General features: G+C 46.6%; 2 long non-coding RNA genes across 4 annotated transcripts; both read right to left on the bottom strand.

Annotated features, from left to right (window-relative positions):
• Positions 1-357: 357 nt before the first annotated feature.
• LOC123092355 (uncharacterized) lies at positions 358-4,876 on the bottom strand. Of its 3 annotated transcripts, XR_006444496.1 has the most exons (8): positions 4,585-4,876; positions 4,268-4,493; positions 3,204-3,289; positions 3,017-3,125; positions 2,701-2,927; positions 1,802-2,106; positions 1,550-1,697; positions 358-1,094 (listed from the first exon to the last, which is right to left on the bottom strand). It is a non-coding gene; the product is annotated as an uncharacterized lncRNA (long non-coding RNA). The 3 variants fall into 3 exon arrangements; XR_006444495.1 differs by having other exon boundaries at positions 3,017-3,308; XR_006444494.1 differs by having other exon boundaries at positions 3,017-3,289.
• A 5,182-nt stretch (positions 4,877-10,058) lies between these two features.
• On the bottom strand, positions 10,059-10,922 carry LOC123094880 (uncharacterized). The gene is made up of 2 exons (XR_006446022.1): positions 10,525-10,922; positions 10,059-10,399 (listed from the first exon to the last, which is right to left on the bottom strand). It is a non-coding gene; the product is annotated as an uncharacterized lncRNA (long non-coding RNA).
• Between the last annotated feature and the right edge of the window lie 6,959 nt (positions 10,923-17,881).

Below are 17,881 nucleotides of genomic sequence, written 5' to 3'. Positions count from 1 at the left end.
TAGGGATAGGAGTTGGATGACACTGATACAGACAAAAAATTTAGAGACTAAGCGAAAGTCATATTTTGAGCTCGAGCGCACATGTACTCGATATCCCCCTCGTTGATTCACCCCAAAATTCCCTTTCCCGAGCGTATTGTGTGGGGTATAGTACCTCGTATTTCATCCCTTTTAAGGATCATGGCCCACATAGGGCCACCCATAAATGCAACGTCCCCGTTTATTTGTTTGACGGACCTAACAGAACCAAACGTCATGGGCCGATTACTTGTCGATTCTGTTCCATAGAAGGACGTCCATGCCGTCACATTACTTTGCATGATCGCCAACGAACACGGCCGCATGACAAATGTGATATGATGATTACGAATCTTAATTAACTACGCCAGAACAACAAACTTGGAGATGGATTACATCACACCCGACGCAACGCCAGCAAACTGATCCGAGACATAAAGCATGCCTGCACGCAGGGCAGGTGCTCAGTTGCACAAAAACATCAGCTGCCACGTCTGTCTTAACGAGCCCAGCTCAGCGAAAGGTGTTGCCTGCAGACCAAAGGTGATGCTTGCAGAAGAGCCAGCCTCCTCATGTGAAAAGCAAAGAGAGAGAAGAGAAAAGAGGAGTATGCACGAAAAAAGCAAGAGAAGACCCGGTGTGCTTGACGTAGGAAAGAAACAGAGTCACTGCAAAATCTGGACCACAGACTAGTGCCTCCATTGCCCAGAATATTGTAAGACGGTGGTTTCATTCCTTCAGGCTTGCGTGGATTCGTTGGGGCATACGCATGGTGATGCCTCCGCTGTACATGCCCTCATGAATGCAGAAAACAAGTCATGCTTGCGATTGACAATTCAAACTTACTGAAATCGCTTGCCATTTTTCACTCACCACTTACACGCCACCAGCTAATCTCAGCTCCATCGCTTTCGTAAAATTGTTCCTATGGTGCCCCACCACACCACAATTTTTGCAACTCGCCGGCTTCCGAGGCTGCTTTGGCACATCGCCGAGATCCGGGTAAGTAGTTCTCGCCGTAGGCACACCAACAAGCATCACACTCTTGATTGCGACCTCCGCTGCTCGATTTTGATCTGCACATGAACAAAAACAAGAAACAGTCAGATCATCATACTACCAGAGTACTCTTTTTAACAGATGTCCTTAATCAACATAATCCTCAGGGATTCAGTACAAAAACACTCAAAAGTCTACACGGTCTCATCGTGTACCAGGACGCCAGCTAAGATCACCGTCTGGTTATGGTTTTTCACACCAACAAATTGTCCGCACGGCTCGTTTTTTTTTCCCAGAATTGCTCAATCATGAGCTAATTTCCATTGGTACAGTTTAATCAATTATTAATACGAACGTGCTCTAAAAGTACTATGTAGACAATTTCTCATTCTACTGAATGAACATCACTACATCGATAGATTTATGCATTCTGCTACAATTTCATTCAAGCATTATCAACAAATTTAGATCCAATCCAAGCTTACACGCACGCAATTTTTGGACCATGACAGGGCATGCGGGTTCATCTTACCAGTTGATAGTTTAGACTGCTGCAGCGGGCTCTTCTGCCTTCCCAACACGGCGGTCTGTAACTCACACATCTGCCGGACAAGCCGCCCTGCTTGTTGGCAGATCCCCTCTCCTGGTCACTCTCACTCACCTCCTCCACCAGAGGATACCTTACAAAGCCAACAGAACACACAAGGAGACGCAAATCAGAACATAAAGCTGAACAACAGTTTAGCAAGTCAGCTAGCTTGATAGATCCATGGATTCATCTCACCTTCTAATTAGCTGCATTTGGAACTCCATCGCTCGAATGGATTCGTGTGCGCTGGAGCACCCCGCTGACTGGAAATGGATTTGGATACCGCAGCTGGGGAGCCACCGGCCTGCAGTGAATGATTCAAGCCATCCACCTAATGTAAAACGAATTTCCTGGCCCACGGACCAGATTACCACCACCAAATTACAAGCCATGACCCATCTTCAGTCAGGTTTTCTATGAACACCCTAACTGCCTTCTCAAAAGTGCTTATGCGGGGTGGGCAAGGCGTGAAGCTTGGGGCAGAGGCTCCAGTCCTCAACCTAAAAGCAGTTTCAATGATTGTGTCAAACAATTAACCCACTGAATATCAAGATGCGCATGAAACTACTGAACCGAGAGATGAAATTAGCCGTTCAAAACAGAAAGTTCGCACACTAACTCCTACCAAACCATGTAGTGCTCCCAACAGAAATTCAACCAAACTGTATGACCTTACAAAGCCTGAAAATATAGTACTGTAAATCTTTATAGCAATGTTGAATTTAACTTCAATTCAGAACAGTCAGTTTGCACACTAATTCATGTCACACCATGAAGTACTCCCCACAGAAATTAAACCAAAGTGCATGACCTTAGAAAGTAAGTTTGCACACTAATTCATGTCACGCCATGAAGTACTCCCCGTAGAAATTAAACCAAAGTGCATGACCTTGGAAAGCATGAAATTATAGTACTGTAAATCTTCATAGCAATGCTGAATTTAACTTCAATTCAGAACAGACAGTTTGCACACCAATTCATCTCGCACCATGGACACCCAGAAATTCAACCAAACTGTATGACCTAAAAAGCATGGAAATATTTGTACTACTGAAAATATTCGTATGAATGCTGAATTTAATGTTATCACTGACCTCTTGTTCCAACGAGGAACCTGAAAATTCATCTTCCCCGTCGACAGCTCGGAAGTGAGAGGCAAGCTGCCCCTTGTCACTGCCGCCGCTTCAGCAACGCCGCAGATCCGCCCTTTGGCGCTCACACCCATGGCCTCCTGCAGCGTCACCTTGACCACTGTCCGCCTGGTGCCATGTGCCGGCGACCTTCCAGCACTAGACTCTCCCCAACCTCAATCAGAGTAGATCTGGCAGAGAAAAATCACAAAAGCTTAACCGCTGGAACTCGACACTGGAAAACACACAAGGTCGATTAGTAGCATCGGGGTCGACATACCTCCTGATTGGAGGAGGAAATCCATCGCTTCCGGTCGTGTGTTCGTCCACTCCCTCCCTTGCTTCTGAAGTTCCAAAATGACGGCCGCGTTGGGGAAGAACAGACTCACCTTGCATTGAATCCATGGAGCATCGACTTTTCTGAGCCACAGATTAGACAGAAATCGAGAACCTGATCCACGGCTCACCTCGTTTCTGATTGCTCCGATCAACATATCACAACATCGATAGACATGAACATCTTTCAAGCTTGGGCACTGAAGAAGCAGCCGTTCTGCAGAAAGTTCCTCAGCCTGTAAATACTCATGCACTAATCATAAGTTTGGACATTGAAGAAACACCCAGTCGGTACAGAACAAGAAAGAATCAGGACACACTTTTTCCATACAAAAAATCTATGAAAAATCAGGGAAATTTGATAGAATACTCTGTACAACTTTCCCAATGAACCCACATGTTTGGCCAGACGAGACCTGAAATTATTACCCTACTATTATTCACAGCTAACTTAATTGCACATGTCCTTATCACTAATATGCAAACATGGTCTAATGAACCAAAAGCTTTACAAACTGCTGATATATGTCTATTGGTGCTGGGTCTCTAGTTCATGTCTTCGCCGAGTGCTGCAACGAAGAAATTATAGATGCAAGCTTCTCACCCACTGTGTGTGCAGACGGTTCATATATTCGGGCACAATGATGCCCTCAAAATTGTTCTGTCATATTAACCTTAGACATCTCCAAAATCAGCTACACTGCTTTATTTGGTCAATTACTTTTAAATTGTTTTCAAGAGTAAGCAACAATCTTCTAAAAACAAAGTGCCCTGCCAAACTACACGATGTAGCTAATATAATTTTGCGCAAAGATGACTGCAAAATGGGTCTGCCATACTAAACTTACACATTTCCTGTCCTACAGCAGCAGTAGTTATATGTTGTTTAGTAGTTGAAGTTCAGCAGCAGTAGTTATTTCAAGTCAGAAGCAATTCCCTTAAATCCAAGGTCCTACAGCACTGCCTGTAGGCTTCTTGTAGTAATTTACATAGTAACATTGGTCGTTGCTAGTTAGTTCTGTTCTACCGACTTTTACCATTTTTAGCAAAGACAGTAGCAATAATTCCCATTGAACGAAAAACTAACCACTTCACCGATCAGACATGACTCTAATCCAGATCACTAATGGATTCCTACAACGAAGTACTACTATATCCACAAAAGAAATGCACCTTTACCATGTTGCGCACTAACCTCTTTAACCACCGAGGAGCTTGTGGGCTGGCCTTCCCGTGGAGACCTGCGAGGGCGGCGACGAGTTCTTCCTTCTGCCAACCACACCACGCTCGAGCAGATCTGTGCGTCTGCACTCGCGGCCGGCCCCGGCACCTGATCCATACCAACAACCGTCAAGGCAGCCATTCGCCGCAGCGGATCTCACATGCATTCAGTGTCGTCCACCGCTTCAATCAGTGGGAATCTGTTTTCACAACCGAGATTACAATCACCACTGCAGATCTGAACATAGAGATCCCCAAAGGATCGAAACCGCAAGAAGGGGACTTCATTACCGGCTGATTAGCTGCCGTAGGAATCCCATCCCCATCAATGGTGTCGTCTTCTTCAGGCGCCTGCCCTTCGAGCAACACGAACCTTATCTTATCTGCTCTGCTCTATCGCAATGAAAATGTGCATCGACTAGGAACCCAGACCTATACCATAACTGTGCCCCGGCCCCACGAGGACGGAAAGCACGTTTTCTGTCCACGGATCAGCATTGGCGTTGACGTTCCGAGCCACGGCTCAAACATCATACATGAACGGCCGTCCCGATGATGGCCCACATCACAGCACGGGGACATACGTAGAGACCTGATGGCCCGACTAAAAAACACACGTATTGTGCCAGGCACCTGACATGGAACATATCCCCAAGCTATATTCGGTGGTCCGGATAAAGAGAGCAGTTACGCTCGAGTGCAAAAACTCCGTGTCCGAGACTAAGGGCCTGTTTGGTCGAAAGTGCGTAGGAGCACCGGGCGACTCCACCCACCACAATCTGACCCATTCACTAGCCTTGGGATTCACATCTCCTATATTAGCCAGTATGTATTAGGGGTTTATTCGACATGTATCTCTCACACGGATGATCGGTATCTTAACTTTTTTCTGCACTGACATTGTCAGATAATACACCCACTCCCAACCTCAACCACCAGCGCCCAACCACCCAAGGGCCAACAGGCCATTCAATGCACACGAGCTCCACCCCTCTCTTCTCCACATCATGACCCTTCTTCCTCTAGACACTCATCTCCCCCCATCAATCCTTCCCCACGATCCTCTTATAAAGTCCATGCACCTTCTTTCCAAGTCTTCTGCTTGCTACGTGGAGCAAAGTTAGGATGAACTAGACAAACTATGTTCACCCTGGCCATCGTCCAAGCTTGCCGTTTCCTGCGACACCCACGGCCGCCATGGCTGCCGCAACAAAGTTATGAATTCTGGCGGCTGGCGGCGAGCTGCAACGTGTGAGAAGAAATCCATGTGGAAGACTATGCCAGCCGTGATGAGCAAATCAAGGCATCCGTCATCTGTGCTTGCCGCATTTTGCCCACCGCGTCTGCCTTGGACGCCAACTCCATGGTCTGCGTTCACGCTGCCAGCGGGAGCATCGCAGCCGGCACCGCTTCCTAGATCGAGGCTGCTTCCTGGTCTTTCCCGTCGCTGTGTCAAGCTCGGTCTGGCCATGCTTTGCGTCGGCAACAGTGTACGTCGTGCTTGCCCTGGTAGAAGCCGTGGGCTTCATGCTCGTTGCCGACGTCCTTGATCTGGGCTTGCGCATGGCCGGCATCCTCCGACCAGGTCCCGCTGGACTGCCATGAATGTGCTCCACTCTGCTCCAGCCAAGCAAGTTCGCACATCCGTAACAAAGTCGTGAGGCCTAATAAATGCGATTCAATGTTCATCTGTTGTATACCAATGAGTATCTAAGGGGGTGTTTGTTTCCAGGGACTTTTTGGTGTAGGGATTAGAAAAAGTCCCTAGCAAACCAAACAGGGTGGGACTTTTTTAGGACTTTTTGCTAAAAGTCCTTAGAAGCACCTCCTTGATAGTCTTTTCAAAAAGTCCCAGAGACTAGAAAAAGTCTTAGGACTAGAGAAACAAACACCACCTAACTATCTATACCCGTATAGGTTTAAAGCAAAGTTGAATTGCATTAATAGCATCCATCCCAAGACTATAATGTACGTGTGGATTTCAGGGAGGTGCGTCGCCGAGAGCTTTTCGTCCGCGTCCACTGTTTGATTTGTGACTAACTTTGTCAAAGATTGTCACATCTAAAGTTAGACAAGTTTGACCAACATAGGTGAGTGTTTGGTTCAACTTGACCAACATAGGTGAGTATTTGGTTCAAGCCACATCTTAGGCAAGCCACACTTGGGCCCCACATGGCATACAGATAAAAAATGTGACAAGATTCCCTTAGGCTTGCCAACTTGTGGCTCTCATTTTGATGAACTAACCTTAGGCAAGCTTGGCAAAGTGTGGCAATGCTAGGCCTAGAATCAAACAACCCCTTTATGTCTATGACATGTGGGACTCACTGCTCATAAAAAAAATCTTTGCCTTAGGTGTGGCTAGAACCAAACATCTACCTAACTTGGTCAAACTTGTCTAAGGTTAGGTGTGGCAAAGTGTGGCAAGGTGTGGCTAGAAACCAAACAGTTACTAAAATCGCAAACAAAATTCATAGACCGGATGGTCGGTGTATCTAACCAAGGTTCTACTATTTACAATACATATCAAGATGGATCTAGTAGACTCACTTCCCTTGCTTTATCGTATGCGGGAAATGAACAACTACTTAGGAGTAGTGGCATACTATTATAATTTTTCACATCCCGTTGAGATAAACTCAGATTCTTAGTTTATTTTTCTTTAGAAAAGGAGGATGATCCCTGGCCTCTGCATCTGGGTGATGCATACGGTCATTTTATTAATTATTCTCACAAGATCTTACAAAATATATACAACGGTAAGACTAAAGCCGCCGTCTAAGCAACAAACTGTCGCTACACCTATCCAGTTGATGAAGGGGCGCAGATAGTCTGGGCCTAATACCAAATAGACATCGCAGCCAACCCTAACATCTAAGACCTGAGACCCCAACCTAGCCACTTGTCGGGTCTGGGAACACACTGGTCCGGCGTGCTCTCAGAGGCCGCCGCCGCCAACTGCCACCGCTCCATCTTCAGAACTGTATTGATGCATCAACCTTGCTCGGTCCAGCTATCGTCGATGCCACCACGGCGCCCAACTACACCTCCTTCCTGCGCGCAAACAGCTGAACACGCCGCGGTCGTCACTGATACACCTCAGCGCCATGCTGCCAAGTATCATCAGCCGATACAGCTTGAAGTCCTTGGAGGATCTGTCGTGCGTAGCACCTGCCGACCAGGCATGACCAAGCGTAGCACCTGTCGGTCCGGCATGACTTGACATCTCCACCGAAGCTCCGTGCAAGACGAAGCCGCTCCACCTCCTGCCTCTAACTTCCAGGGCTGCTCCACAAACGATGCTCCCAAGAGAGAAACGACACCGCAGTGCCGCAATCGTCCGATCTGGAACACCAGATCCTAGGGTTTCCCCCGGAGCAGCACGAGTGGGTCGACAGTAGTTACACGACGATGCCTTCATCAAGGTAACGACGTAGAACGCCGCCATCGCTTGTCGTCAGCTCGGTTTTCACCGGCAACCATGTCTCCCCAACTCGCAGCCGGGACTAGATGATGGATCTCGAGATCCGATCACCAAGCTTCTGGCCGGCCACCGCCGACGAAGAAGATGACCACCACCACTGGCTACACCGGCCAGAACAGATCTGCCATGGGTGCCGCTAAGCAGTCCACCAGGCCCTCGATGCCGTCGCCGATCTAAAGCCAGATGACATGCTGCCGAAGACCGCATCGCGCCGCCGCCTGATCTAGGCTAGCCACCGCAGCAGCCGCCCGTGGCCCGAGGCAGGGCCGACCGTCGCCGCCGTCGAAGCCAACGCCGCCGCTTCTAGATCGGCCGCACCTCCACGCATGTTGAGGTCCCGCCACCCCTGAGACGCGAGAGGTAGGAAGAGCCCCCGCCACCGCCATCGGCCACCGGGTGCAAACCGGCGGCGGCGGGAGGAGGGGAGGAGGATGGGCTAGGCCCCGGTGGCGGCTAGGGTTGGGCAGCCCGAGTCGCGTGGGGGGGGGGGGGGCTAGAGCTGGGATCAGATTCTCAGTTTATTGAAATGCTAACAACCCAACTGTAAAAAAATGCACCTTCAGATAAGTCCAGTTGCAACAGAATAATGCATATGAGACAATGTAAAATATAAGAATACAGTTCTACGCTTTGCTGAACACTGAAATGCCTTGGACATGCTGCTTGTTTACGATCTAGCCATCTCACAATTCTATTTCTAAATGCATTGCTGACTTCACCATCTTATTCTAGTTGTGTTTATTTATATCTGGTTATTGAATATCAGTAAGTAGGCTCTACTAACCAAAGCTATAGACTCCTTTCTAGGCGCAAAATGCTAGCTTTATCCAGTTATTAACAAATGCAATTTACCGACTGACTAATTCTTCGAAGCCTTTAAGAAGCAAATGGAGGAAGCAATGAGATGGAATGTACAATACAAATTGATCTCCATAGCATCATCTAAAAAAAATTCGATAATTTTTCTTTCATGTAATTTCCACAAACAGTTGTTGCCAACTGCTTCGATCTCTATCTCAAAAAAAAAACTGCTTCGATCTCAATAACTTAACATGTCTTCTTTTTCATCTACAACAATAAGGGGTTGTTTGGTTCCAGCCACAGTTTGCCAAGCCAAAATTTGACAGCCACAGTTTGCCAAGCCAAAATTTGGCAGCCACAGTTTAGTTGACATGTGTTTGGTTTTTGCCACACTGTATTGCCCCTATGGCCCATTTGTCATAGAGATAAATATTTTGCCAACTTTTGCCAAAGTTCGGCGTCCAATTTCTCAGCCACACTTGTGTGACTTTTCATACTTGTGTGACTGGTCACTTTTTGGCTTGGCCACACTAATCTCCAACCAAACAAACCCTAAGAAACTTCTCAAGTTCTTAAACAATTACAGAAGAACTGAAGATAGTGAGAAAACACCATATAGTTCATCCTAATTCATGCTTCTAACTCTTGATACATTTTGATTGTCAATTTGTTTGTTTGTTTTCTTGTTTGTCTGCGTGTGTGTCTACAAATCAAGTCAAGACTGAAAAAGGCATGCATCCCAAAGAACTAACTGTTGGATGTACTACAGCCTCGTGGAGGCAATTCCACGAACACTATGTGTGCATCCATCAAAGCTTCGGTCGATTTAATCAAATCGCTAGACAAAAAAGAAAAATCTAAGGTGTCCCACTCATTTATTTGTTGAATCAGTACCTCACCTGCGGCTTGATGGAGAGGAGCAGCGTGCCGTGGACGTCCATGAAGGTCAGCTCGTCGGCGAAGAGCTTTCAGCGAGCAGAGTAGCCTTGGAACCCATTGCTAGACCTCGTCCACACCGTGCGGCATGCCACAGATGCCTTTGATGTTGCGACGCCACCTACTCGCAGAGGCTAAATCACAGGGATGAATGACCGGGAGATGGGAAAATCAGCAAAGGATGGAGGCAGCAAAACACCACTCCCAATCGACGATGTCCAGGCCTGCGAACGCCTAGCCACTAAGAGTGTGTTTGGTTCGGGAACAAAGTGAAATGTAATGTCATGGTTCCGTTCCACCGGAACGGGTTGGTTCCGTTCCGGTGTTTGGTGAAGGGAATTAGGAGGAGTGGAATGGTTCCATCTCAGCGTTTGGTTGCATAGCACGGAATGGATTCTTTCACATGATGCATTTGGTTTATCTCAAATCTTTGCATATAAATGGTGGGACTCTCACATATGTATATACATTGTCACAATTATAGCTCTTTACATTTTTAGCATCATCAATTGATATAATCTGAAAAGGATCTACAGTTCATACATGAAAAAAAATCTCACTGTTTTCTATTCACATGAAGAGTCTGTTTTGGCATGAACGCATCCAGCAGAAATCTACAGGCATGAACAAAATAAAAATTTCTCACTGCAAGCATCAGGGACAGGTTGAGTTTGGCATGAACGCATCTAGCAGAACTGAACGCATCCATCAATCCTGAACGCCGTCTGCTCCTTTCCTCTCTCGGCCCTGCCCAGGCAAGCTGATGCTGCCGCCGACCAGGTGTGGCTGCCGCTGGCTGGCTTCTAATACTCGCGCCGAAGTAGCCTGGCTCGCCGCCCAGCTTCAAGACCGTCGCCCCGCAGCCGCTCGTCCGCCGCCCTGCAACTGATTGAGGAGAAGACGAGGGAGACGGTGGCGTGGAGGCAGGACAGTCAGCGGCGCAGATGAAGGAGAGGAGCTGCCGGTGGCGCGGATCGAGGGAGGAGAGAGACGAGGGGGAGGCGGCGCACCAGAGAGGAGGGCGAGAGGGGATGGGGTTGCGGGAGAGAGACGAGGGGGAGACGGTTCCGCGTCGTCCGCTCGAATTCGAGGTCTCACCTCGTTCCGGATTCGGTTCGCGGGAACGAGTGGGTCACCGTTCCATGCACATACCAAACGCGAGAATCAAGTTCAGGAACGGGTCCGACCCGTGATATTCCGATCCATGACAAGAACCAAACACATCCTAAGTGTCCGTGGCGCGTTCTCCCAACCTGCTACCTCGCAGCTACCGGTCAGCCACTGCCATCCAAAACCTCCTCTCCATAAGCCTCCGTTCCGCAGGAAATTGCACAGCTTGTTCATCTATTTTATACCTTCCTAGAAAAGCTTTTACCCCTGGACCCGTCGCCCACGTGGAAGGGATGTTGTTCAGTAGTAGCGTAGCGATCCAGTGCTCTTGGTTCAAGGCGGTTCGGAGTGGGTCAACATAGGCTGACTGAGTGGTCCCACACGCCTCCAAGGCCCCGATTCACCAGGAAGCTGTAATTCAAGGGAGCTTAGTAACTGTACTGATACCAGCACCGCTGTCCCCGTCCCGACCCTGTTTTTCCAAAGACCCCGGAGGAAAAAGGTGCTCTCTTGTCAAGATTAGGCCCCCCAAATAGTTTATCTTTTTAACTTGAACACATCTCAGATCAAAGTTTGAAAAGTGGAAAAACAAACTTTTAAGAGGTGGGCACATGAACGCCTTGGGGCCTCCTTGCTCATTAGCAACACATGAGTGCCTCCTTTGCAGCTGTGGTTGCATCTCTGAAAAAAAGGGTATGAGGCGATGAGTGGTTAGTTGCCAAGTGTGATGAGCATGTGGCAACGTGGTGTTTAATTATATAATTATTAAAGAAAAATGGACACTAAGTAGTATTCGTGGTGTAACACTCTATAGTACTATGTTTCAGGACGAAGAAGAGAGGAAGTTGCGCGCTGTGGAGCTCGGCCATCCATTGCATCCTAGGATCCCCGGATCTGACGTACCGCCTCACAGCTTCCTTGTTGCTGCTGCTTCCCATCTCTGGTTGCTTCCGTTCTGTCACCGTTTCTCCTCCTACTGCTCCTCCTCGTCGTCTTTCGCCTCCCTCTCTTACGTAAGCCTGCAGCGGCACCACCAAACAACTGGCTGTGTCTATCAGTAAAGAGACAGGAAAGGCAGCACGGAGGAGTACCTTGGAAGTTGGAATGGCAAAAAACAGAAAGGTTGGAGTAGGTTTTTATACTGGTGGGAGCTTTGCCTGGCCTTGGCGCTGCTCTACCTCATGGTCTCTTGGTTGTGTTGCTCCATGGCCCCTCGCTTGCATGGATAGAGCTAGAGCCTAATGGCCTATCTGGCTTCTGCAGGGGCTATGTAATAATTATGGTTGTGTCTGTCTAGGATTGGCGGAGGACTGGGCGTAGCTATCATTACTATCATTAGCATGATTTCATGAGCGCAGACAATGTCGTACTACTTACCACAGAGAGAGAGAGAGGGAGAGAGACTTGCCATGGTTTGCAAGGTTTCTTCACGACGGAAAAGACGACTGATCCATTATACCACCTCAGTCCAATGTGGATCTACTGCCATGTCGCCCAGGCTAGTATAAGTCCAATTAATCAATCTTATGGAAGCTAGATGCAAATTCATAACCATATATAGTTCCACATGGGTTCCAAGTTCATAAGTAAAGAACCATACAAGTACATATACTAGCTTTAGTTCACAACCAAGCTTGAGATCGAAGTTCTCAGATTAAATAAGGATAAGCGTAAGTTCACAACCAAGCTTGCTTCGTCATAGCGTTCATATTTTGCTGGGGCATCTGTAAAATAATCATGAAAGATAATTTCATCAATTATTAATTGTGTTGGTATGTCTTATAGAAAAGAAGTAACATTTGCACTAACCGTGAACAAGATATCCTAAACACCACAATGACGACGAAGTGGACGAAGATTATCAAGTTCTTCAGCCCATCACACCCGATCTGACCTACAATCTTGCCTACTCCAACTTCGCTCTTCTCTCTAAGCACGAAGTTGGAGCAAGTATTCTCTGCCTCCTGCCTAGTCGTGTTGTAACCAGACACCAGTTCCTTGAACGCTTGTATGCTGAATTTGTCGGGAACCCCCTGTAAGCGGAGTGTTTCCTAATAATATGCCAGGTATTTTTTAGAAGCTGAACCCATTCTGCAGCCTCTCGGTTTACATCTAAAGTCAAGCATGCTTTTTTTACCGTGTTTCTTCAGACAATACTTGACATACGATCATGCAAGCTGAGTACCAGTGTTCTGACACTCGGCATACACAAAGATACTCTCGACAACATGTGATTTTCCTGTAGTGTGCTTATTGTATGTTACATATGATCACAATGATCACACGAATAAGACAATAGTGCAATCATGACGAACTCAACGATGATTATGAAGTTCTTCAACACACATAGCCTAAAGTAACCAACACACATGCGTACTTCAACATTACTATCCTGTTTGAGAGCAAAATTGGAAGAATCATCATCTGTCTCCTGCCTAGTCATAAACCCTTAGAAGCAACTGTCTCTTTAACCGACGACTCCTTCATGACATGTGTGCCATGAACTGTATACTCTTGGAACCCTCATTATGTACACCACATGCCACTTCACCTAGCATGACAAAGGGAGCAACAATTTAAGCAACAAGGTAGGAACACAACATATGGAATATAAACAACATAGACATGCATGATCATATACCCAAAAGGCAGCACAAGTCCGTCCTAAATGCTATGATGTCATCCTATTACCACATCCAGAAAGAGGGGTGTAATCCTACCACCACAATTTCACCATCACCACGAGGAGTTAGTATATACCACCTCATAAAAAATGCAGGCCAACAATAGTTTTCAAGGCATGTCCACCATCGTCGTTGTCGTCCTTGTCATTGTCATGCACGCCATCACCACTACTAAAAAACATCATTAGTAGTAGTGCTTTCCTATCCAGGTCGTAAGCTAGGGCATATGGTCTCCACCCATGCCAACGAACTAAAGGCCCATGCCATGTTGTCCAACAAATGGTTAGGAACCGCCATCAGAACCTTCTGACTGAAGCCATCTATATCCATGACAAAGTTGTGTAGAGGGAAGGGTGGGCATCGATGGGCTTGCTCTCCTCCTTGTTGGCATCAGTCATCCTGCTGAAGTCGCTCATCTCCTCGTCCATCAAGTCATCCCTCTTCCTCTTCCTCTCAAGAGCAGGACCGTGCTCAACAGGCTTGTCAGGACCATCAAGGATGATGGTTTCTTACTCCTAGATGTCTAGATACTCAGGTGTAGGCATATGAGAATCGAGAGGCTCACTGGAGCCCATGACATTCTTGCTAGTAGACAACTCATAGGAGAAGATCAGTTGCATCTGCGAGTAGTTCTGGATTGGAGTGTTGAAGAACTCAACGTCCTCGAGGTGATGCTAAGAAAGAAATATAATGTTGTTAGTTGTGATTGGCATATTAGAGAAGCTAATTACAAGTCTAATAAGTGGTATGTGAGCTAACCGCGGTGTGGCCTTGGTAGTGCTCTGTCTACAACATAATAGTGAAGGTGTTCTGATCCCATTGTGTGTTGTTAAGGTCTTTGAGCCTGGTACTTGGATCCATTTAGCTCTCCACTTTCTGAGGTGGTTGTAGACTTGGATTGGGTGACCTCTTATCCACACAACTCGAAGACCTGCTTAGCAACAGAGTTCATGTGCACCTCCTGAAAGCCCTTGTCGGCGCTCACCCCACTGGATATAATCTCACACATCTTTTGAAGGACAAAAATGGACATGTAAGGCTGCCACTTCATGTGTTCCCCTTCCCAGAGATCTTTGCCTTCCCAATCTTGATGGCTGCCTTATTTGCAGCAGCAGTAGCAACATTAGGCATCACTACCATAAAAGATGGTTCCCTAACAGGCGCCTTGAACACATCTAAGTCAGAAGGCATTTACTCGAACAGACACTAGGATTCTTCAACAGATGATGACATGAACTGGTTGGTGGACAAGACAATGGCCCAATTAAAATCTTCGGTGTTCATGCCCTACAATCATTAGCATTAGGACTAGTTCAAAACACACTACACATGGACAAGAAGAAACACAAAGCATACTACACATGGAGCCCCAATCATGAAGTTCAACACACCACACATGGACTGATCTTCAAGCTCAAAGCAAACCATTAGGTTAACACACCACACATGGACTGATCTTCAAGCTCAAAGCAAACCGTTAGGTTCAACACAATATCATACTCACATATCGACCATACTTGCATAGTAGCATACCACACATGCTCTAATTGTCAAGCTATTACCACATCTACCATAGTGTCACCGAAAGCGACATGGCAAGCCGCATGAACATCATCAAAGCCTACAAGCAAAACCTAGCATGCTAGCAATCCATCACCACTACCACTTGATCTACCACAACATCACATGCTCATAGATCTACAGTCTATCATGGTACCACATGTGCACAGATCTACTCCCACCACATGCTCATATATGTAAGCCCAAGCAAGTTCAAGTTTAGCTTGATGGAAATGAAAAACTCAAAACTGAGTTTAATACTGAGAAAGCTACCTGGACTGAAGAGAAGGCTTCCCTGATCAAGAGAGCTGAAAAGGCTGAGGCCTCGTTAGAAGAGGTCACCACAGAACTTAGTGGCTTGAAGCAGCATATCAATCAAATGACTTTTGCTATCTTTGGTAAGACCTGTTATATCATAATAACTTTCCACCTTCCATGTTATAAACCGTCAGGTGACTTAACCGTCATATGCCATGCAGGTCCCATGAGCAGCAATCTTGGGAAAGAGATGCTGATAAAGCTCAAGGCGGTTTATACATTAGTAGAAGAACTGTACACCGGAGCTTAGCGTACGATAGCCACCATCTCCCCAAGTAATCAAGCTCCATCTCTTCTCAGCAACGTTTTAAGACAACATTATGTTCTTCCTTCCCGTATTGAAGATAAAAAACGGTCGGCTACTAGAGCCGGTGCCATTACGGCTTTAAGCTGGGCAAAGGCATGGCAGTCAGAATTAGACCCGGCCGAGCTAGCCACTAGCTTCCCTAGTTTCAAAGAGGACGGGTCTGCTTTTGACAAGAAAGATTTTGCTGCGTGTGTGAAGGAGATGCGTCCCTTGGCGAGCCTGCTTGTTGAAGAAACAGATCTGACCAAATATCAGGCAGCTTATACCGCAGAGAACCAGAAAATGCCCACGCCGTCTTACAAAATTGCAGATCTTATCCCTCCAATCCGTAAGCACACTTTTGCCCCTGAAATCGATCCATCTGAGCTTATCGATGATGAAGTTGAAATCCAAGCCTTGACTGGCATCAATTGGTCATCGCCTGACTTCTAGACGGTGGAGGGAGAAGAAGAACCGGTGCAGGATGACCTGGAAGCCTCAAGCCGCCAAGACCAGGAGAGCTGACCCGCAGGACGGTCTTCAATTTTCCCCATCAAGTATTGCTTTTGAAAACACTTAATCATTTAGGCTCGGGGAGCCAAGTAATAGGCTAGTTAAACTCTGATCTGTCGTGCCATCGTACACGTTTTGTTTTACACAATACTGCTGATCCGCCAGTTGAAGATCTACCACTTATGCTTATGATATCATCAATTTATGCAGATCAGATTTATCATTTTCCCTGCAGACAAAAATAGATCACGAGTGCCCTGGCGATTTACCCCAGGGTGGGTCACAATACCCCATATAAAAACCACTGGTGACTTTAATAGTACATAACCAGGGCTGGTTTAATCACAACCTTATATAATCATAACAAAATATCATACCTGTGATATTTGCTCACACCGTCGGCTTATGATACCTATGGAGTAAGGGTTATAACCCAAAGATTGAGAGCACAACGCCCTGTTCAATTGATTCATACTGCCGGCTTACAACGCCGCATGCAACAAGGGGTAATATCCCAGAACTTAGAGCAGAGCGCTCTGAGCACATAAAATCATCATACACTGGCTACTTAAAGTCCAAAGCCAGGCCAGGTTAACAAATACCGGGTAGATTCATATATGAACCATAGGGCAACATAGCCCTCATCGGTTTTCAACCATGTAATAACATGTCATAAGAAATGAATCTCAAAAAATGATTAAATCAAATACAAATCAAAAAACAAAACAAGGCTTTCATAGGCTGCCAGGCCTTCAAGTCAAGTGCTTTTCAAGGGCCGCACAACCACTGAGTTAAACCTTCATTCAACCTTGTAAGCCGGGCCTCACATGACCAATTGCGGTTTTAACTTTGACAAGTTCAGGGCCTGTATAAGATTGACTGTCAATAGTACGGCGTGTCATTCCAGGATTACCTGGGCAGAGTGGCAGACTTAAAAAAGGCAGGATAACCAGGATTTTTTGGTGAATACACCTGGCGTCCAAGCCTATTGCACGGGTCAACAAAGCTCTTGTTCATTAACAAAGAGCACCCAAGTAATGTTTCATTCCAGGCTTACAAGCCGGATCAACAAAGGTATTCATAGCTATGCTCAATGAGTAGGAAGCCCCCAAGTATTTTGTAATCATGGCGTACAAGCCGGATCAAAAGGGTAGTCATAGCTATGCTCAATGAGCAGGAAGCCCCTAAGTGGTCATATCAAGTGACAATAAAGACTCATTATTCTCAGAAATGAAACAAGAGAGGCCCTGAATTATCAGGGATGCCGACTTTATTATATTCATCATAATATATACATTGTCAAAGTATGTACATCACAAGAGCCAGTGGCTCAGGTGTAATAAGTCCGAAGATGAGCAATATTCCACGGCCAGCGGCTCTCCTCCTCCGACGTGCATGAGTCCTTGTGGTCTCGAACATCGATAAGGTAGTATGACCCATTGTTCAGATTTTTGCTGACCACAAAGGGCCCTTCCCAAGGTGGGGATAACTTGTGCATATAAGTTTGATCCTGGATAAGCCGGAGCACCAAGTCACCTTCTTGAAAGGTCCTGGTTTTAACCCGGCGGCTGTGATAATGGCGCAGATCTTGCTAGTAAATCACCGAACGAGCTGCCGCAAGGTCACGCTCCTCATCCAACAGGTCAATAGCATCCTGACGTGCTTTTTCATTATCGACTTCAACATAAGCTGCCACACGGGGCGAGTCATGATGGATGGCACTAGGGAGAACCGCCTCTGCTCCGTAAACCATGAAGAATGACGTATAACCCATAGATCTGTTGGGGGTAGTATTGATACTCCGTAACACTGAAGGTAATCCTTCCACCCAACAACCCGGCGTCCTCTGCAAAGGGACCATAAGCCGGGGCTTGATGCCTCTCTAGATTTCTTGAT

This window comes from Triticum aestivum, chromosome 4B (genome assembly GCF_018294505.1).
Source record: "Triticum aestivum cultivar Chinese Spring chromosome 4B, IWGSC CS RefSeq v2.1, whole genome shotgun sequence".
In the NCBI taxonomy this organism is placed as follows: Eukaryota; Viridiplantae; Streptophyta; class Magnoliopsida; order Poales; family Poaceae; genus Triticum; species Triticum aestivum.
This window is presented reverse-complemented; position numbering and strand designations above follow the sequence as displayed.